The 23081-nt window shown below is 45.6% G+C and overlaps 1 protein-coding gene across 6 annotated transcripts in view; it reads right to left on the bottom strand.

Moving 5' to 3' along the window:
- LOC109492789 overlaps positions 1-23081 on the bottom strand; it is a 408688-nt gene that overhangs the window by 52715 nt on the left and 332892 nt on the right. For all 6 annotated transcript variants that reach the window (XM_045040859.1, XM_045040860.1, XR_006587431.1 and 3 more), the window contains one exon: positions 14934-15106. The gene's annotated coding sequence lies outside the window, so the exon portion shown is untranslated. The remainder of the gene's footprint in view (positions 1-14933; positions 15107-23081) is intronic.

The following is a 23081-nucleotide window of genomic DNA, read 5'->3' as shown; positions in this document are numbered from 1 at the left end:
TTTGGAAATCACAAGTGGTAAGATTTTGAGATCCCAGAACCTGTGATTTTCTGTAAAAACCATGGTTTTCTTTTTCTCAGCAGGTCATTTCCTTGGCTGGGTTTGAACTGCAAAGTCTCTCCTGGGAGGCAGCTCGGCTCATGCATGTTGACTTTAGCTGAGCTATGCCGAGTCTGTTCTGCACCTGTGTGCTTCCAGGCTCAATAAGAGATGGCGGTAGACTTGGGGGCCCCTCCCCTGGCTTTTCCCTGTGATGGTTCCCCTATCCCTGCAGTGTTTGTAATTAGGTTTTCTAGGTAAGACGGTGCGGCCATTTCACCTGTGTGCTGGCTGCACTGAGCACAGGCTAAGCCTCGGTGACAGAGATATGCTCGTATGATCTCACGTCTCTACTCCTGATGCAAGTGTCCACCCCTTGAGACTCTATTAAATTCTGTCTGCTTCCCAGCACATTCAGGAATAACCTCCTTTGTATCGTTTTCTGGATTACAGTTGTTCTCTGGAGGGGAATGCTGTCTGCTAGGTTCTTAGTCTATCATGCTGAGGAACAGAAGCCCACCTTCATTTTCAACAGATGTTTTCATTGGGTGTAAAATTCTCAGTGGAGACTTTTCTTTCAGTGTTTAAAGGTATCGCTCCATTTTCTCCCGGCTTACCACATTTCTGATGCAAAATGTATTACCACTCTTGTCTTTGTACTTTGTATGTAATTATGTAATATGTACCTGTATTTCTCTTACATAAACTGCTTTAAAGATTTGTTCTTTTCAGCAATTTGCGACTTGGCGTGATTTCATGTTTCTTCTGCTGGAGACCTGATGAGCTTCCAGAATCTGTGAATTTATGGTTTTCATCAAATTTCAAAATTTTTTCAGCTACTATGTCTCCAAATAATTTTTCTTCCACCTTTGCTCTCTGTTCTCTGTGTACAGGATTCAAATTACACTAATTTAGACCACTTGACATTCTCTCACAAGTTCTCATGCTCCGTTCTTCCTCCTCTCTCTATGCTTCATTTTGTGCAATTTCTATGGCTACATCTTCAAGCTCACTAATGTGTGTGTGTGTGTGTGTGTGTGTGTGTGTGTGTGTGCACTGTTTTAATGCCCTTATCTGCTAATTCCATAATCTCTGTCATTTCTGGGAACGTTTCTATCAACAGAGTCCCCCCCGCCCCGTTATGGGTTTTATCTGCGTGCTTATTTGTGTAACTGGTATTTTGGTTGGATAACAGGCATCGTGAATTTTAATGTCATCGGTGCTATCCTGCTTTAAGGAGTGTTAAATTTTGGTCTGGAACACAGTGATATACTTGAAATCAGAGTGATTATTTTTGAGGATATTTTTAAGCTTTTTTGCATAAAGTCCAGAGCAGTCTTTCATCCAGAGCTAACTTATCTTAACTTCTAAGGCAACACCTTCTGGGGACTCTACCCAATGACCCACACTAGCAGGTCTCTCTAATCTTGTTGGCGGGAATATGAAATTTCCTGTATCTGTGTGAGTTCCGGGAACTGCTCGTCCTAATGCTTTGCACCAATTCTTCCCCAGCTTGTGGCGATGCACCCCCACCCCCCACCAGTCACATATGAACACTGAGGCAAAGACCCCAGAGGACCTCTGCAGGTTCAGGCGCTCTGAGCTGCTGGTCCGCAAACCCTGGTGGCCTCTGCTTCGCAGACCTTCAGGTTCTGCCTCCTCACCTCAGCAAGGCTGCTGAGCTCTGCCTCTTCTGTGCCGCTGCCCGGAAATGCCGAAGCAGTAAGCTGTAGAATGATATGGCTAACTGTTCATTTCCCTTCCTTCGGGTATTATTTTGGCCCCGTGCTATTTATTGTTTAAAGCTCAACATCATTGTTTTGCCTATCTTTTATCATTTTCTCTTCATTCAGGGCGGGAAGAAGAGGTCCTTGGTAGGCTTGTTTCCCACAATGGGACAAATTAGCAATTCTGCAAATGCTTTCTGTATTCGTAGGATTGAGCAAGTTGGGAAACGCCATGATGATGCGTGGTGCTAAGTTTCTCTCTGTTGGCAAAGGAAGACACAAATATGAAATACAGGAGGCTGAGAAGAATCCCATTGTGCCTGAATGGAGCTGGAGGTCTCCTGGTTTTAGAGACGAAGAAGTAGATACAAGAAGAAACAGACGGAAGATTGACAAGAGACAAGTGTATGTTTCTTTGCTTTGTTGGTTGAAAGACTCAGATCAGTGACACCCCATTAGCCCATGTAGCATATAGATCTCGGTTTCTTTAAAAACATTTTTTTAATGTTTATTTATTTTTGAGAAAGAGAGAGAGACAGAGCATAAATGGGGGAGGGACAGAGAGAGACAGAGACACAGAATCAGAAGCGGGCTCCAGGCTCTGAGCCATCAGCACAGAGCCCGACGCGGGGCTCGAACTCACAAACCATGAGATCATGACCTGAGCCAAAGCCGGTCGCTCAACCGGCTAGATCTTGGTTTCTAAATACAGTTTCCCACTAACAGGATAAGTAAGTTCAATAAGTAACTGATTCCTAGGCTGGGCCACGGAAAATATAAGCTAAGCCTGCAACACATTTTTGTGCAAACAAATACACAAATAAATAATGGTCAAAAAGTACTGGGAACCTGTCAGCACATGGAGGAAAGCAGCTTAAGGGGCTCCTGGTGAGTAAGTGTGAGGCCTCAAAATCAATAATAATATTAAAGTATTGCAAGCCATTTAATTTTTTAAGTATGTATTAAAACACATTATTATCCTGTCAGTACTATGGCAATAAATATTCTGTTAATCTCATTATGTAAGTATGACTCTTAATAAAGTAAGGAGAGAGAGAAGAGAGATTAATAACGTATACAGGACAAAGTAAAAATTAGTGAATCTGGGAGTTCCTTTAAAAATTAGTGAGATGGGAGTGCTTTGTACTACTCTTGCAACTATCTTCTAAATTTGAAATTACTTCAAAATTGTAAGTTAAAACCATTTAGCTCATTACGATGAAGTCCTAGGAGGTAAACCGACTGAAGGGTCTCAACCTGGAGGCATTTTGGTACAGGGTTGCAGTGGGGCTGGAACCCTGGGTCTTTCATTCCTCAAAGGTCTCCTCTCTCCCGCAAGGGCAGCCCCTGGTCCTCGGGGCACCAGGGACACTGGGGCCTGGGCAGGATGCCGTCACTTCTCAGAAGGGGGTCGACCAGCAGCTCCCAGGCCCAGGGCCCACGGCCCACGGCGCAAGACGGAAGCGTGAAAGTCACATGGGACTGAGCCTCCACAGGCACTCCCTGCGATGTCAGAAATGTCATGGGGAGGTGTGGGGTATGTCTCTGTGGCAAATCGATTCGGAGTTTTCCAGATGCTGTGTAACCAGTTCTTTGTAAGGACATCTTGCCGTTTCAGGTCTAGCTGTGCCTCCTGAAGCCTTCTTCCCCCTCGCAGGCTCAGGAGTGTTTATGAGGTTCTATAATCAAACCCATGTTTTATGCACAACACCTCGGCTACACTTTCCGTCATCCCAAAGCTTATTTAAATATAGGACTATCTGTATCAATTGCCAAAGGACTTCTTTTAAATACAGCTCTTTGATATTTCCAAACTCCAGCTGAACTCGGTGTCAGGAAAGGAAACCACAGCCCGCAGAAATGACAATATCTGCTTTGATTGTGAGCCCTCCGCGAAAACCCGGCGAGCATCTCATTTATAAAAGAATCAGGTGAGTTGGCATCTGAGTGTTCACACCTGCAAGAAGGGACCAGAGCACGTCGGGTCTCATCCACCTGTGGCTTGGAGCACAGGAGCGGGTACACTCTGGTTTGGAGCACAGGACAGGCCCCGTAAGGCAGGGAATCTGGCAGCCTTCAAAGTGCCCACCGAGGCTTGGGAGACACAGACACAAAGATATTCCACTGCATTCTGGAGACAACCTGATCCTTCTAGAAAGTCCATGGCTGTGAACTGTGTGAGGACGGGACCAAATGGAGTCTGGCAATGTGACGACGCCTCGTGAGTACTAGGAAAAGTTATAGGAAGCAGCCGGTGTGGACGAAAGCTGAGAGCAGGTGGGGTCCCACGGCGGGGGGGGGGTGTCCTGCCGCACTGTAGCACTGTACTTACTGTGCTCCCCTCTGGGCCTCACCTGTCACAGCATCCTCCATCATAGAACAACCAGAGGCACCTGCTCATTTCCAGCACCCCCAGGGCAGGGCGACTGCACTAATGGAGAACTATGGCTTCTGAGTGATTTCAGACCTGCAGTGACATTTCTGATCCGCCCATGACAGCAGAATTTCCCTCCACCTGGACGCTGGCTGCACACCTGGCCATCCCAGGGGATGTTCCAGTCGCTGCCCACATGTCTGTCAGGGGAAGAGGGAGGTTTTCTGAAGGATCTGTGCTGACTCTCGTTTTGGGTTTGAGTGAAGAGGGTCGAGCAGATTTTCCTAGAGGCATCGGACTGCAGAAGGGCGGAAAGACAGACGGGACACTGGTGAACTTTAGGGCCACAGTCCTTCACCGTGACCCAGCGCTCATCCACTTCTGGGTGAAGAACGTCCAGGGGTGCCCGGGGGGCTCAGTCGGTTAAGCATCTGCCTTCAGTTCAGGTCATGATCTCACCCTTTGTGAGTTCAAGCCCCACCTCAGGATCTCTGCTGTCAGTGCAGAGCCTGCTTGGGATCCTCTGCCCTCCTCTCTCTGCCCCTCCCCTGCCTGCATGTTCTCTTTCTCTCTCAAAAATAAATTAAAAAAAAAAAAGTTTAAAAATTAAAAAAAAATAACAATAAATTAAAAAAAAAGAAGAAGAAGAAGAAGAGGGACGTCTGGGTGGCTCCCTCGGTTAAGCATCCGACTTCGGCTCCGGTCATGATCTCACGGCTTGTGAGTTTGAGCTCCACGTTGGGCTCTGTGCTGACAGCTCGGAGACCAGAGCCTCTTCAGATTCTATGTCTTTCTCTCTCTCTCTCTCTCTCTCTCTCTCTCTGCCCCTCCCCTGCTCACACTCTGTCTCTGTCTCTCAAAAATAAATAAACATTAAACAAAAATTAAAAAATAAAAAAAATAACCAAACCCATGACCACAGCCCCAGTGGCTCCACGAGCCAACAACACTGAGCCCTGGATATAGGAAGTGCGTCTACAGCGGGGGACCTTGGGCTTCAGGGGAACAGAGCAGCGAGGACAAGGTGTCCAAGGGCAGGGATCCCAGACCGAGCATGGCAGGTGGTCACACAGTCCCGGATGAGGAAAATCAGGAACTCCAGAACAATATTTCAGAAGGAGGTAAGAAGACTTAGTCTCACAAAACAGTTCCCCAGAAAAACCCAGGCCCCTCCAAATCGCCACAGAGAGTCCAGGCCCAGCAGGTCGACATTAGCCGTGTGACGAAGGACGTCTTGGGCCACCTCAGAGGGACACGTCTGGATCCAGGAGGCTCGCCAGTGTGCATCTCACCGTGGGGACGTCTCAGAGGGGACATCTCTGCACACAGCTCCAGAGGCTGCTCAGGGACTTACAGGAAGCCAGGGCCGTGTGAGAGCTCTGGAACATTCCACACACAGAAGAGAAGGTGCCGTGTCCGGCCAGGGAGCAGAGCCGCTTTGTCAGGGGAGTGGGAATCACGCCACAGACCAGCACCGCTGATGTGCCGGGAGGCAAGGGGTGGAGAGAGGAAGGAACAGGCAGGAAATAAACATAAGATGAACTACGCAGTCACCCAGTGGGTTACTACACCCCCCCAGGAGAGGCCGGTGCAGCGGCTGCACGGGGGGAATTTCCCGAGGAGCCACCACGCGTCATCGCGGCCAACACGACCACTGGTTTGTCACTAACCCACAGGGCCCCCTGCCACAGCCAGCAGCAAGGACATGGTCTTGCTTTAGGAAAAAAGGAGCCTCGCGGACACTGTCCAGAGCCTAGACCGGAGCTGGCAGGCTCTGCAAAGTCCCCAGTGACCACCAAATTGTCCTCGTCACAAACACCATGGAAAAGAGCGTGTGTTCTGGGCACGGCCAGCGCAGGCTCAGATCCCACGGTGTCGTGAGAATCAGGACACTCACAGCAAACACTGGGGTGTCTCCATCCACCCTTACTGTCCCAAACCACGGTGAGTGCGAGTGTGCAGTTGTGTGCCCGCACACCTTTAGCTACAAATGTATATACACACATACGCCTGTGTGTATATGTGATATGGGCCGTATAAATATGCAGATATTATAGATGCATATAAACATGTGTGTATATTATGTATGCACAAACATATAAATATATAGAGATTTATATAAGATTACATATAAGTTTATATGTAAGTTTATATGTGTGTATGCAGTCCATACATAGATGTAAATATGTATATAATACATAAACATACATAGATATAAAACTATATAGGTATGTGTATATATATAATGCCTTTATGCACATTTTATTTTCTTAAGTTTATGTATCTATTTTGAGAGAGAGAGCGTGCGCACATGCACATGATCGGGGGAGGAGCAGAGAGAGAGAGAGAGGGAGGGAGGGAAAGAGAGAATCCCAAGCAGGCTCCATGCTGTCAGCATGAAGCCCGACATGGGGCTCGATCTCATAAACTGTGAGATCATGACCCGAGCAGAAATCAAGAGTCCGATGTTTAACCCACTGAGTCACCCAGGCGCTCCTTTATGCACATTTTAAATGAATGGTAATGGCTCGTCTTTCCAAATCATCATGAGCTAGAGACGAAATCTCTTTGCTAATGTGGCACAACTGCCCAGCGGCCCTTCAGGTCCCCAGTCTGCAGGAAGGGGGCAGAGGTGGCCATCTAGAAGTAGTTTGGGGTGCACTGCTGACGGCTTTTCTCCCCTGGACTGATGGTGCCCACGAGCAGACGAAGGGCAGAGAACACCGCCACCCTCTCCCTCCCAGTGGAAGGATGGGCCACAGCACGAGTTCACACAAACAGGCCAATTGAAGGGATTTGCTCCATTGCTCAAATGTTTCACTGAAATTCTTTTGTGGCAATTCAATTGACTCGGGAAAAATCCACACTTGGCTTTGTTTGTCCCTGGAGAATAAATGACCTTGTCCCGCTCCCGACCCCACCAACAGCCAGAAGAGAAATATGACGGGAGCGGTTGGCAGCCAGGAGGTGGTGACCGCGACTCCGCAGCAAACCCCACTGCGTGGGTCTCAACCTCCTGCTGCAATAACTCTGTTTCATAAATATTTAATATTTCAGCTATGTTTTCTTAAACCAAAAGTTGACCCTTTTTCAAAGTAATCATATAAGTGATCAGTATTTGCACTGCCTGAGGAAATAGGAAATTTGCATCTGGCATGTCTGAGCCAAAATTAAACATTTATACATGTTGTTCGCATCGCTTGTCGTTAGACCTAACTTGCCACCGCTCTCTGCGTTCGGTTCCCTGCTAGAAAAATGTTTCCTCCTTGAAACAAAATCACCCATGAAAATTATATGTGTTCTGGGAATGGTTGTGTGCCCCTCTAAGATTTTCTAAATGGTCTTTTCAAGGAGGAAAAAGTTTGCCGGGAAAATGCACTTGACCTCACTTGGAGAACTCCAGATCCGAGGGCTCCATTCCAATTATCACGCTCCAGTAGGGTTTGTTTGCATGTTTTGTTTTTTGCATAATTCAGTTCTTAAATAACAACTTTGCCTCCAGACTATTATTCCTCCCTTGACTAACATCCAAGGGGGAGGGAGAGGCAGACAGTGGGACAAAGAGATGGTGAAGAATAGAGGATGGCCGATAGAAATAAGGATAAAGAGGACTCAAAGGGTTTCCAAAGCCATAGGCTTGGATTTGAATGGTCTTTCAAAGGCTGGAAAAGGAACTCCTTGGGTCTTTTTCAGCCTAAGACTTAAGTAAAATCTTTAACAAAGGAACGTGACCCGCGTCCAGGAACTTAGAACGGTCCCTTCCTTGGACCTTCCTGTCCACAGTCAGAGTTTCTGTTTCCAGGACACTGGGTTTGATTTCGCCCATTCCGTGTGGCCGCTAGCCTCCTCCCAGTGAGGTCCTGAATGGCAGGTCTCCGTGCGAGGTCCTTGGGAAATGTTCTGATTGGCCGTTCATTTTGCCTGTGTTGTATTTTCAACCATCATTTTTTTAAAAAATTACTTAGATGTGCAACAAATATCAGTGTGAACATAATGAATTATGACAAAGCGAACAATGTGTAAGCACTGAGTCATTAAACAGAACATTGTCAAGATCCCAGAAACCTCTTGAACACCCTTTCAGGCTCGGCCCCTCCTTCCTTCCCCTGTATCAATAGTCTCTACCTGATTTGCTTGGTAACCAGTTCCTAGCTTTTCCTATATCAGCACCGCATAGTTATTCACTGGTGAATACTAAGCTTAGGCTCACATTATTTTCCTCTTCATATAAATGAAGCCATCCCCTAAGGAAGCTTCCATGTCCAGCTTCTTGCACACAACACACCACACTGGTGAGACTCGGTCACACTGATGGGTAGAGCTGTGCTGTCTTCCAATTTTTAGTTATTGCAAATGACCGAAGGGCTGAGCAGTCTTAAATATATTTGCAAGCGCATTAGGGCATGAGCTGCCTTTGGGTATTTACCTAAGGGTGCAACCGCTAGAGCCTGTGGGCGTTCATCTCACAGCTGCTGAACGGTTTTCCGCGACATTGTTCCCATTGACGTTCATATCCGCGAGTGTATTAGCACCCCCACTGCGTCATCTCCTTGTCAACACTAAGTATTTCTAGTTTTACGTTTTAGCCATTGGCTATCAGTATCCCATTGTGGTTTTAATTAGTATGAGCATAACAGCAAACGTTTTTTGTAAACAGCATTCTTGCCTTATTTTATAGCGAGAGCCAACTCTGCAGGACAGCTTTGTTGTCAATCAAGTGAGGACAAAGCTTATCTTTATTTCTGGTTCCTATTCTGTAGCATTTGTTGTATGCCCATCCTTGTGTAAATATAACCTGGACCCGATTACTGTGGTCTTGATATCTGGGAAAGCAGGGTTTCTACCTCGTCCCTCATTGTCAACTAATCTTCGACAAAGCAGGAGAGAATATCCAAAGGAAAAAAGACAGTCTCTTCAGCAAATGGGGTTGGGAAAACTGGACAGCAACATGCAGAAGAATGAAATTGGACCACTTTACCCCATACACAAAAATAAACTCAAAACGGATGAAAGACCTAAGTGTAAGGCAGGAAACCATTAAAATCCTAGAGAAGAAAACTAGAAACAACCTCTTTGACCTCAGCTGCAGCAACTTCTTACTTGACACGTCTCCGAAGGCAGAGAAACAAAAGCACAAATGAACTATTGGGACCTCATCAAGATAAAAAGCTTTTGCACAGCAAAGGCAATGATCCACAAAACTAAAAGATAACCAATGAAATGGGAGAAAATATTTGCAAATGACATATCAGATAAAGGGTTAGTGTCCAAAATCTATAAAGAACTTATCAAATTCAATACCCAGAAAACAAATAATCCAGAGAAGAAATGGAAAAAGACATGAATAGACACTTTGCCAAAGAAGACATCCAGATGGCCAACAGACACATGAAAAGATGCTCAACGTCATTCATCATCAGGGAAATACAAATCAAAACCACAATGAGATACTACCTCATACCTGTCAGAATGACTATAATGAACTCAGAAACAACATGTTGGCGAGGATGCAGAGAAAGAGAAACCCTTTTGCACTGTTGGTGGGAATGCAAAGTGGTGCAGCCACTCTGGAGAACAGTATGGAGGTTCCTCAAAAAATTAAAAGAGAGCCTATCCTATGACCCAGCAACTACACTACTAGGTATTTATCCAAAGAATACAGGAGTGCTGATTTAAAGGGGCACGTGCACCCCAATGTTTACAGCAGTGCTTTCAACAATAGCCAAAGTATGGAAAGAGCCCAAATGTCCATCAACTGATGAATGGACAAAGAAGATGTGGTTTATATATACAATGGAGTATTACTCGGAGATCAAAAAGAATGGATAGAACTAGACTGTATTACGCTAAGTAAATCAGTCAGTCAGAAAAGACAAATGTATGGTTTCATGACTAAGTGGAATTTAAGAAACAAACATGAACACAGGGGAAGGGAAGGAAAAGTAAGATGAAAACAGAGAGGGAGGCAAACCATAAGAGACTCTTTTATTTTTTTAGTGTTTTATTATTTTTGAGAGAGAGAGAGAGAGAGAGAGAGAGAGAGAGAGAGAGAGAGAGAACACGTGACCAGAGGAGGAGCAGAGAGAGAGGGAGACACAGAATCTGAAGCAGGATCCAGGCTCTGAGCCGTCAGCCCAGAGTCTGACACAGGGCTCGAACTTGGGAACCACAAGATCATGACCTGAGCCAAAGCTGGATGCTTAACTGACTGAGCCACCCAGGCACCCCAAGAGACTCTTAAACACAGAGAACAAACAAAGGGTTGCTGGAGCGGAGGTGGGTAGGGGGATGGGCTAAATTGTTGGGATGAGCATTGGATATTGTATGTAAGTGATGAATCGCAAAATTCTACTCCAAAACCATTATTACACTACATGTTAACTAACTTGATTTAAATAAAAGTTAAAAAACAAACAAATAAAAATGAAAGCTTTGCCCGGTCTCAGCTTCCTTGAGATACTGACAGAGCAGAGGAAGGTGGGGAATGAGCGCACCCTCCTGCTGGGACCTGACAAAGACAATTTGTCCTATGTTAACCGGCTGTTAAGATGGTCCACATGCATTATTGCCTTCCCATTCCCCTGTAGGGACCATATTCACTAGATTCTTCCACATACTTACTGCTTCTTTGTTCTTCATTCTTGCTTGTCTCTCTTACGTGGGGATCATTTTTTCCTGCAGCCAATGAACACCTTTAGTATTGCTTTCAGTGTGCGCATGCCTTCGGTCCAGTGTGTTTGCCTGGAACCTACTGACCTTCATCCTTGGAAAACAGTATTGCTAGCTTAGCAATTCTTTTCACACCGTTGTTTTCTGTTCCTTTGTCTGTCTGTGTGTCTGTCCGTTCACTGAGCAGCTTTATTACTTCTTTATCTACGTTTCTGGCCACAGTGCCCTGGGTAGGACGCGAGCAGCCAGTGGAGAATAGAGATGCTTACAGCAGACATCCTTCCCTCATTCCTGCTCTTAGGATACAGCACTGAATTTCTCAGCATTAAGTGTGATACTGGCTATAGAGTTTTTCAAAGATGTCCTTTATCACCTTGAGGAAGTTTCTCTCTGAGTTTGCAGAGAACTTTTATCATTGACAGGTGTTGACTTTTGTCAAATGCTATTTTTTCATCTATTGAAATGACTACATTACTGTTTCTCCTTTTCGTCTGTTAATATGGTGAATAATGTTAATTTACATATACAATTTTCATTGCTCTTTGGGATACACTGTACTTGACCACGATGTACGTACACATAAGCACGCATGTGTAGGCACGACATACATAGGAACGTAGTCTGTATTGTGTGTGTGTGAACATGTGGTACGTAGAGTGCGCGTGCGTGTGTGATGCTGGATTGGCTTTGCTAATCTCTTGTGATGAACATCTGCGTCTAGATTTGCAAGGATCTTGCTCTACAGTTTTATTTTCATGCCCTTGCATGCTTTTGATTTCAGGGCTCTCCCAGGCTGCTAAAATGACTGGAGAATTGTTCTCCTATTTCAGAAAATGTGTACATGGCTGTCACTTGTTTTCTTGCTTACTTACTAGAATTTGCTGGTGGAGTTTGCACCTGTGATCTTGTGACACAGATGGTGGTGTCTTGTGACAACGTAACTTGCCTTCAGGTCACAAGAACACCATGTCCACGTTCAGTGGAGCGTCAGTGCTCTAACCATCACTTACTAACCATGCTAGGGACCACCGTCACTTCCACAGGCACTGGGAACACAGGCAGGGGCCATTCTGTGCAGAGCTGTGCAAGACAGCTGAGCACAGGTCGCGCGTGAACAGAAGTGATATCTGAGCCTAACAGGGGAGGATGAGAACCAGTCACTGGGGTGATGGAGGAGCAGGAGGGAAGCTGGGGGTGGGCCCGGGGACCAAGCCTCGGCGGATCGACAGGGCCACGGGGCTAAAACGAGGCTGTGATACGCGTCAAGCCTCTTTCTGTTTTGGAAACTTGGGGCCCCGATGTATGTACGGAGCTCGGAAACTCCTCCTACATCCCAACTAGGTTCACCTTCTGGATTTTCCCCTGTAGTCTCCAATCCCTACTCGTCTTCCATGGGTTATTCCAGAGGGGAAAATTGTATGCTAAATTCTAGAGGCAGAATGGTCTGTTTGGGCACCTGCAAAGGGGTCTGTCAGCCAGAGCGTAGCATTGAGGGGGAGGCCGTGGGAAAGACTGAGAAGCTGAACACGTCGGCGGCGGGCAGACCAGGCTTCCACCTCCAGGAAGCAGAACACGACCATGAAGGCCATGGGAAGTCATCAGAGGGAGGCTGCGGCTTCTGGTGCAGGCAGCTGGGCAGAGGGAGACCCGAGGCTCCACGGATGCAGAAGAAAGAGGTTGTCCAGGGCATCAGGAGAGAGCAAGCCTAGGCTGGCACACGGTGTGCTCAACAAGCCTGCGGGACACCCAATTGGGAGGCCCCTGGGCGGGTGGACAGGGGCCTGGGGCAGGAGAAAACCTACAGACACAGAAATGAGATCTGTGCATCACCTGTGCTGTGGACCGAACGCTGTCTCTCCCCTGCACCCCACCCACAGTAGGGCTTACTGGAGACAAGGTGCATGTGGATGTAACGGAAGTTGAATGGGTCATGAAGGTAGAGCCCTGGCACGACAGGATCAGTGCCCTTGCAGGACAAGATGGCAGAGGGCTGGCCCTGAGTCCCTGCTTCCCCGAAGACGGGCCATGTGAGCACACGGCGAGAAGGCCGCTGCCTGGGACCCAAGAGGCTCAGCACGAAACCCACCCGCCAACACCGTGAGGCTGGACTCCTTGCCTCCAGGCTGTGAGAAGTGCATCCGTGTTGTTCAAGCCGTAGGGAAGGCGAAACTCTGCCTCCGTCCCCCTAGGTCACCGGCCAGGCCCCAGGTCACAGGGGAAAGCAGGGACATGGGCCTCGGGGAAATGAACACCCAGAGAGCAGACAGGCCCGAGTGTGTATGGATGAAGGAGAGGAGGAAAAACGGGAGGGGATGGGAAGGTAAGAGCTATTTTATCAGGGTCTGCGTGTGCCGGCTTCTCTCGGCCCCGACGCCCCGCGTCTCTGGTGAGAAGAGTGTTTCCTCCCTCCAGGCGCGGGGAGGGGATCTTTCACATGAGAGTTTTCTCTCCTGCTTTAGGAAGAAAAGTGAGGGTCAGTGTCCTTCTTGCTCTGCTGTTTTCCAAGCATCTTCAGCTCAAAATGAGCATTATGCCGAAGTGGCCTACTCTCGGGGAGGGGGCACATTCTGCCACCTTTCAAAGCCCCCCAGCCCAGGGGTCCTGTTATGGAGCCTGAACAGAGCACGTGTGCACAGAGTTCACCCGCAGCGTGGGAGTGGCTGCACGGCCACAGCGAGGAGAAGCCGGAGCACCAGAGCCAAGAGCGACTCCAACGCTCAAGGCGTCACGTGAGCAGAGCCCCCAGGGAGCTCAGCAGACCCCAGTGATAAGAGGAGGCCAAGGTCAGCAGCCTCACAAGATGCCCAGGCAGGTCCGGTGTGATCACAGGAACAAAGTGTCCTCAGGCACATGGCTTCTGACCAGCGCCTCTGATGGCTCTGCAGAGCCCTCCCAGCCAGAATGTGCCGGAACCTGGGAGTAGGGCCAGGCGGTGACAGGGACACGTGGCTTCAGGGCCCAGGTGTGTACACAGACGACCCAGCTGACGGCCACTTCCCTGAAGGGGTCTCTTGTGGTTATAACCCAGGGTTATAAACAGACTCTGAGAAACTTGACAGAAACCCCTGGGGTCCCCCGACTCACGGAGGGGGGAGCTGATGCCCGCAAGGCAGGCCGTGCAAGGGACAGGGACCCAGACGCATCAAAGGTCTGGGGCTGAAACCACACATGTGAGTCCCTTGGCTCCTCGTGGAGCTCACTAGGGACCGGGACCCGGACGCGGCAGAGGTCTGGGGATGAAACCACACATGTGATGAGTCCCTTGGCTCCTCGCGGAGCTCACTAGTGGAGAACGCGGACCAAAGTCTGGTTGTAGATACTCCTTGCAGGACTCTGAGGGTTGCGTAGTAAATTCTTGAGGCTGTGATTTTCCAGTCTTCTCTGTGTGTCAGTGGAAGACAGTGCTTGGAAAGAAAGGTGCAGTTATAGAGGAACATGGCTTGAAATAGAAATGCCCCCCACACCAAATCGCAGTGTCCACAAAGTCGGTCCAAGAGTGCGCGGCCGAGCATGGGGCGGGGAACGCCCAGCGCCCAGATGCAACGCCCGGTGGGAAACCGGCTCCGTGGCCACCTGGTGATGGAGAACATCTTTCACTTTCCTGAACCTTGGGTCTCCTTGCCTCTGTGATGGAGATTTCGGTCCCTGGCCTTGCTGGGGATGTGTGAGGGCTAAAAGGGATGAGCTGAGATAGCCGCATGAAGGGCCTCGCAGAGGGGACCGTGCACGCTGGTCCTCGGAGCCCGGCCCCTCTGCTCAGACTTAAGTTCGAAACACCCAGTGCACACCAGCAGGACCCATGTTGAGGTTCGCACAGGTTTCCATGGACACCGTGGCCAAGCTGAGTCCACAGTGTGCTGCCGTGGGAAGGAAGCCCATGGTCTTGTAGGCGCCCAGCTGACAGAAGATTCGAGGGAGCTCAGAGGCGAGGCCCACCTGCCCCTCCAGCCCACCCTGGCCCACGACCAGCACCGACCAGCCGTGTCACACCCGGCACAGTGGGGTGCTGGTGGCAGGCTGCATTCAGACCCTTAACCACCAGACGCCTTCTGGGAAAAGAGGCCAGGAGAAGAGGCGGTCGGGGACAAGACCAGCAAGAAACAGACGGTAGAAGACGCATTTACCTGGACGGTCTCCCGGGACAAGACTTCCTGGAGGCTGGTGAGGAGAGGCGGCAGGCCCCCACATCTTCGGGCCCATTGCAAATCCTGACGCGCAAACCAGCCAGAGCGGGGCCAACCTCGGGGACGGTTACAGACACAGAAATTGCGTTTTTCTGAGTATTGGCACATAGTACCTGGGAAAAAAATAACCCACTTTAGTGCGGATCCTTCCCCAGTAGTGAGATGGGAGCTGTGAGCACAGGTACCCTGGGCAGGTCCTACGGGAAAGGCCATTCCCGTGATCCGGGGGAGCCGGTGGCTGAGCCAGTCTGGAGAAGCCACAAGGCAGCAGAACCCCGACCAGGCTCCCCGCCTGCCCACGCGGCCCCGCCACCCTCAACAACTGACCTTCCGATTTAGCAAAACAAGATGAGAGCCAAGCCAGCCTTTCCCTCATTCCGAAAGATGCGAATCAGAACCCCACAAAATCTGCGCAGGAACCTGACTCCCGCCCAATAGCGCTAAGCATGAACCACAGCCCCACGCAGCTGGGTGAGCAAAGAGAATCTGACAGCGATTAGCGACTAAAGGAAAAGCAGAAATCTGTGTAGTCAGCAACGTTCTCCCATGTGCAGAACTCACTGCAACATCCATCCAAAAGGGAACGTTTTATTTCCCTATTTTAATTTTTTAAAGGAAGTTTCAGATGACGGCGCACTCTGCAGTCAGAAGTACTGCTTTCGGTCAAAAACCAAGATGGCGGAATTTTTAACGGGACAATGGAAGGAGAGAACAGAATGGAACAGGAGAAGACCTCCTCCGCGAATTAGATGACCAGCTGGAGAATTTCTCCCTCGGCTGCTGAGAAAAGGGGGAAAGAGAGCAATAGAAGTAAAATATAAACCAAAAGAAAATGCTTCTGTGCTCTAAAACCTAAGTACTGAGAAGCGCAGGCTCTGGGGCCACAGTCCCTGGAGTTCAAGCACAGCCGTGCTGCTGTCTCCGTGCCCGGTGAGCTCACCACCTGCGGGTCTGTCTTCACTATCAAATTGCCGAGGTGCCTGCGGAGGACGCGTTCCAAGGACAGAAGAAGTAATGAGTCCTCAGTACATTGTATGAAGAAATAATAGCTTTTATGAATCTCAGAAAACACCAACAATTACCATGGAAAACTTGTGAAGAGATGTATATCTGCACGTAACGTATAAAATTTCTAAAGTGTAAGACTCACCGTAAAGCTACCGTAAATCTTCTAACACAGTTTGACTGGAAAGGAGTAAGAGTGGGGTGGCTTCAGACTTCCCTCTTTTTCGTGGGGGCAGTATGTCTCTTCTCTCTTCTCCTGCCCTCGTTTACTCAAGCCACGTGGTTCCCCCTACGCCACCTGCCGTGATGGCCGCCTTCTAGGGGCATGTCCTTGTTGCCTGTCCTCAGCCACATGCTTCCTCGTTGATGGAAGAATATGGAGAAAGCCCACCATGGTTTCCACAAATTCTTGGACTGTCATGAGTATAACAGAGGTTCCCCCTACGCCACCTGCCGTGATGGCCGCCTTCTAGGGGCATGTCCTTGTTGCCTGTCCTCAGCCACATGCTTCCTCGTTGATGGAAGAATATGGAGAAAGCCCACCATGGTTTCCACAAATTCTTGGACTGTCATGAGTATAACAGAGAGCAGGCGAGCGTGTGCCCCACTGGAAAGTGTGTATGTATTTGCCACTGACCATCAAAAACAAACATGGTCAATGCCACGCCTTCTTCGCAGGAGCATACAAAGCCTGAAACACTTTTGTTTTTAAACAACAAAGAAACAGTAAATAAACCAAGCATCTAATCTGAAAATTTAGAGGGGAAAAAACAGTAAAATTCAAAAGAAAAGAAAAATCAATACAGTTAAAAATACAAATGAAGAGGGGCGCCTGAGTGGCTTAGTCGGTTAGGCATCTGACTTCGGCTCAGGTCAAGAACTCACGATTTGTGGGTTCGAGCCCCGCATCGGGCTCCATGCTGACAGCTCTGAGCCTGGAGCCTGCTTCAGATTCTGTGTCCCCCTCTCTCTCCGCCCCACCCCTGCTTGTGCTCTGTCTCTCTCTCTCAAAAATAAAGATTAAAAAAAAATAAAATAAAATTGAAAAACTACGGATGAAGAAAGAAATGCCTTTAAAGTAGTGAAACTCATAAATTTTGTCTGTGGGCTTCTCATCATCATGACAAAAACTGATAATAAAGAAAGTTAAACGAATTTTAAAAACATACATGTTCTGGGGCGCCTGGGTGGCTCAGTCGGTTGGGCGGCTGACTTCGGCTCAGGTCACGATCTCGCGGTCCATGAGTTCGAGCCCCGCATCGGGCTCTGTGCTGACAGCTCAGAGCCTGGAGCCTGTTTCAGATTCTGTGTCTCCCTCTCTCCCTGCCCCTCCCCTGTTCATGCTCTGTCTCTCTCTGTCTCAAAAATAAATAAACGTTAAAAAAAATAATAATAAAAAAAAAACAAAAAAAAACACATACATGTTCTAATCAAACAGGGAAAAAGGGAATGAAAACAGAGATCATCCCAAACAGGAAGTAAATTTCACAAAGGTGGCTAATACCTACAAAATACCCTATAAAATTTGGAATTAATATTTTGATGCTCATAATGCTAGTACGTTCGAACCTATATCTTTAAAATCTGCATCATCAGTAGCAGCATGAGGTCAGGAGTCTTGGTCTGTCCCATCCAGAAATTACACGCTGAGCCTCTGGAAAAGTGCCTTGGCACACAGCTAGGGTTCAATCAGTATCTGTTGAATGAATGAATGCGTGATTTACTAAGTGTAGGGAGAGACAAAAGGAAATCTTGGTGAAATTAAACATATCTTAAAAAGCAAATGCTTCCAAACTCGTTTAAGGAAATACTGGAAAATATAAACACACAATAACCGTAAAAGAAACAGCACTAAAGGCAGCTAGACTAAGGTGATTTCCATCATATGGTATCCAATAGTAAAATACAGATTTAAATGGACCTGCTGCATATATCCACACAAAAAGATTTCTGTAGGATTTATCATGAAAAGAAACAGCCAAGTCACACATTCGGAATTATTGAATTTCTCTGAAAATAAAGCAGAGAGGAAGATGACATATTTTCACGAGGGCTTACATACACTTTGAAACACGGGAGAAAATACAGAGGAATCCACACCCAGGTGACGGGAGCAGGAAAGGCACTGCAGGAATTATTACCAGAGGCTTCTGCTTTACCTGTGTTTGTAAAAATTCATATAACAAAAGTATATCCGTATATGGCTTTTAGTTAGAAATTAATTTAAAAGATGAAATATTTAAAGCTGCCCAAGAACTAACTTCATAAAATACACTGGGTCCAGGCATTCGTATGAGTAGGTTATTTCAGAAGAGATCATTCTTATGCTATTGAAATTATTTCAGTGCACAGAAACTTGGAACAACCAAAAACAACATTTCTAGAATGTTGAATTCTAGAAAAAGCGCATCTATTAATTTGCCAGAGCAGGTCCAAGAAAAATAAACTACATGATTATTGTAATAAATGTTCCAAAGGCCATTTGGCCAAATTCCGCATTACTTCCTGACTTTTATGAATTACTTATAAAATAAGGACAGAAGAATATTTCTAAAAATATTTTAAAATAAGATGAAGGGGCATCTGGGTGACTCAGTCAGTTGACCACCCGCCCCAACTCTTAGTTTCAGCTCTTGGTTTTGGCCCAGGTAATGACGTCATGGTTCATGAGATCGAGCCCCACGCTGGGCTCTGGGCTGAGCATGGAGCCCACCCGGGATTCTCTTTCTCTCTCTTCCTGCCCTCCCCCCATCCCTCTCTCTCTGTCTCTCTCTCTCAACATAATAAACTTTAGAAAATAAAATAATAAAAAATAAATAAGATAAAAAAAGATTTATCTCGAATTATTAGCCCTTCCTATTAAAGCAAAAATTCTCATAACTATTACTTTTGAAGTCAATGCAAATTTTTAAAATACGGGGCACCTGGATGGCTCAGTCAGTTAAGCGTCTGACACTTGATTTCAGCTCAGGTCGTGATCTCACAGTTGATGAGTTTGAGCCCTGTGTCAGGCTCTGCACTGACAGCACACAGCCTTGTTGGGATTCTCTCTCTCCCTCTCTGTGCCCCTCCCTGCTCATGCTCTCTCTCTCTCTCTCTCTCTCTCTCTCTCTCTCTCTCTCTCTCCCCTCTCAAAATAAATAAATAAAATTAAACATTTTAATAAAAAATAGAATATGATACAGCAAAATATAAAGAATTTTTATTATAATTTTTTATACCTGATCTGACTTAGAGAATCAAATCACAATGTATTAGGACAAAGTGTTTTGATGTTTGTTCATGTTAGTAGACCCAAAACTGATCACTTTATCAGAGCCAGTAACTGTCAAGTACAATGTAAAAATGCAAAAGATCCCATTTATGATAGCAACAAAACTACAATATTTCTAGGAAAAAAATAGCCTAAAACGTGCGAGACCTGCGCAAAGAAAATGTACAGAGTGTGGACGTCACAAAACTTGCACAAATGAAGTTGTATCATGTTTCCAGATGAGACCTTCCAGTATTTATGAGGATGTCATATTTCCCTCAGTTTACTCGACAGGTGTAATGTAATTCTAATAGAAATCACAAGTAGATGGTTGTTTCTAAAGCTATTTTGTCAAAGAACATGTATAAAAATATTAGAGAAAAAAATTAAAAATAAAATAAGATAGCAGAGTAATAAGGATGCTTGCCCTATAAAATATAAAACACACATTTTAGCAATATTCATTAGACTAACATAAATGTCACGCACACACACACGAAGACAGAGCACCAGAATAAAAACAAAGTTAAGAAGCAAGTCCGAGTACATAGAGCTACTTAAAATTGAACAGTGGGATTTCAAAGAAATTAGAAAAAGATGACATTTAATAAATGATGTGAAGAAAATAGGAAACCGTATGGGAATAATATTTAGGTCTCTGTTTTCCAACCTACATCAAAATACATCTTTGGTGAACTGAAATTTAAATGTAAAGTAAGCCAGAACTGCATTGAAAGAAAATGCAGATGACTTTAGTATGTAGAAGAAAGATCACTTTAAACGTAATACCAGATGAAAGAAAGAAAGAATATATTTCACTATATAAAAATATAGAACTCTGGGGCTCCTGGTAACTCAGTCGGTTAAGAGTCCAACACTTGATTTCAGCTCAGGTCAACTCAGTTCATGAACTCATTGTTTGCGCGTTCAAGCCCATCATCGGGCTCTGCATTGATGGTGTGGAGCCTGCTTGGGATTCTCTCTCTCTCTCTCTCTCTCTCTCTCTCTCTCTCTCTCTGTCCCTCCTCTGCTTCTCTCTCTCTCTCTCTCTCTCTCTGTCAAAATAAACAAATAAACATTTTAAAAAAATGAAAAAAATATAGAATTCTAGATCAGCAAGCACCATAAACAAAATTAGAAATAAACAAGGCCTGGGGAAGCTACTGATGGCACCTACAGCAAAGGTTTATAACCCTAATGCATAAAAGTTATAGCAAATCACTAGAAAAAGATTATTGTGCAAAATCAACTCACAAAAGGGAAATTCTGTATAGCCCATAAACATATGGAAAATATTCAATCTCAAGAGCAATCAAAGAAATGTGAACTATTAACAACAATACAAAAACCAAGTTAACAAAGTAGATTCGTTTTCAAGTGTTTTTAATCTCTTAACAAAAACAGTAAGTCACACAATGTCCATATAAAAATAAAAACCAATGCTCACAATGCATTGGATATAAGATGCCCATTTCTGATTTACTAAAAGAAAAAAAATTGAAAACCAGCCATATTCAGATACTTCTACTACCTGTAGAATTCTAATTAACAATGAAAGATTACAAGTGTTCTAGTAAAAATAAGGAAAAGCCAATACACTCACTCTTCCCACAATTGCTTAAATTCTTCCAGAAGGGTAGCCAATGTACTAACACAGAAAAAGAAAAACAAAAAAGTAGTTAAAGGGAACTATTCTCCTAATCACAGGGGGAGGCAAGAACTGAAGCATAGTGAGTGTTCTTGCAAACTCTCCCCCGCATAAAATGATAATCTAGATGAAATGCTAAAAACAGCTACTTAAAGACATTTAGAAAGCAGAAAGGAATGGACAAAGGCCAGGGAGGGGTTCATGTTATTTAAAAAAAAAAAAAAGGCAACTAAAAAAATGTGAGAATATGAATTTGTGGCATTTGGAGCCCAAGGGCTTTCCAACAACACTGCTGTGGTCACAGCAGCGGCAGCCCAGCCACCTCGAGGTGCAGGCCAACTCTGCACAGCCGGGGACACCACAAAGGACTCAACGGAAAAGCCGCAGAGATGGGGAGGGATTATTCCTGAAATTCAGCTGCAAGGTGAGCTTATGTGTTTGCTGCTTTGCTAACTGAGTGCGTTCCCCAAACGCGCGGTTCAAAGGGCAAAAAGCTAACGTCTACCGGGCTTGACATTTCAGAAGACAGAGCCTCAAGTGGTAGAGCTGCTGGAAACTAGCAGGACCCCTGGGAGCAAGGAAACCCTGGAAAAGCTGAGCCCCCAAGCCTGAAGTAAAGCTCAGGCTAAGTCTTCGGTGGACCACTAAATTATCTGGGCACAGGTTAATTGTCCAAATGCATTAAGAGCTGGGAAAAATCAGTTTCAAAAATGACAATGAAATATAAATGCAAGCAAGTTTGATGTACAAAGGTAGGCTGTATATCCACACTGGGAATTCATAAAAACAGACCAGAGATTTCAGTAGCTGTATAAAACACAAAAAGCAAACTTCGTCATCAGAGGCCCAGCAACTGAACATGTGAGAACAAGAAAAATAAACACTCAGAATGCAGCAGACTCCGGAATCACTATACCGTACTCTCCACAATGTCTAGTTTTCAAACCCAAATCAGTAGACATATGCAAATAAACAGAAAAGTGGAATCTCTCCACAGGAAGAAAGGCCACTGGAAAGTGACCACGGATGGCCTTGATGTTGGCTTTAGCAAGCAAGAGCTTCAGAGCAGCTCTTACAAGGAGAATTAAAGGATGAAAGAAAAGTGGTCTTGCTAACAGGAGACAGGAAATCTCAACTGAGAAACAGAGCTGTAGAAAGGGAAATTCATCACTAAAGAGTAGAGCAATGGATTTTAAAATCCATTCTAAGGACTCAATAGCGGATTGGAGATGATAGAGAAGAAAAACCGGTTACCTTGTCTATAGATAAATAGACATTAACGAGTCTGAAGAATAGGTAGAAAAAAAAATAGTAATGAAGAGTGAAAATCATAGGATCAAAAACAAAAACAAAAACAGAGGAAAGCTTCTTTCAAAAGATCTATAAAATTGAAACATCTGCACAAATAGAACAGAGAACGCAAGTTACAGAAATCAGGAATAACAGAGGGGACTATTACGGGCTCTACAGATACTAAAATGATAAGGGAATCATAAAAATAATGTTATTTCAATAAACTGGACACCTTAGATTGAAAGATATCCATGACCTCTGACCAAAACCCTCACCAGAGCGGACAAAAATGACCAACAGTGATAGAAAAAGACACAGAACATCAGAATTTCTACCTGCATCTACCAAGAAAATTCAAAACCTTCCCTCAAAGAAAACGCCACACCAAGAATGCATCAATGTCAACTTCTATGAAACATTACAGAAGAAATAACTCCAATTCTTTGGAAATTCTTTCAGAAAACAGGAGGAAGTGGAGACACTAGCCAGTTGGTTTGATGAGATCCATTTTCACTTGGACAACAGAGCCAGTGCCACGAAACAGAAGCCCACATAACCACACACACAAAAAACCCTTCATAAAACATTAGCAAATTGAATCCAACAATATATAACAAGGGTAACACATGACCAATTAGTGTTTGTCCCAGGAATGCTAGGTTACTTTTCAAAAATTATAAAATCCACCATATTAAAAAATAAAAAGGAAAACCAGGCACTCTGATCTCCACAGATGCAGAAAAACTACCGGGCAAAACCAAGCTACTCGTGATAAAAAAAAAAATCTCAGCAAAGATTTTTTTAGGGAAAGAAAGAGACTTCATTTGGTTAAGGACATCTATGTAAAAGTCACAGTGAATGTCATTCTGAAAAGACTGATGGTAGGGTT

This window comes from Felis catus, chromosome D2, assembly GCF_018350175.1.
Source record: "Felis catus isolate Fca126 chromosome D2, F.catus_Fca126_mat1.0, whole genome shotgun sequence".
In the NCBI taxonomy this organism is placed as follows: Eukaryota; Metazoa; Chordata; class Mammalia; order Carnivora; family Felidae; genus Felis; species Felis catus.
This window is presented reverse-complemented; position numbering and strand designations above follow the sequence as displayed.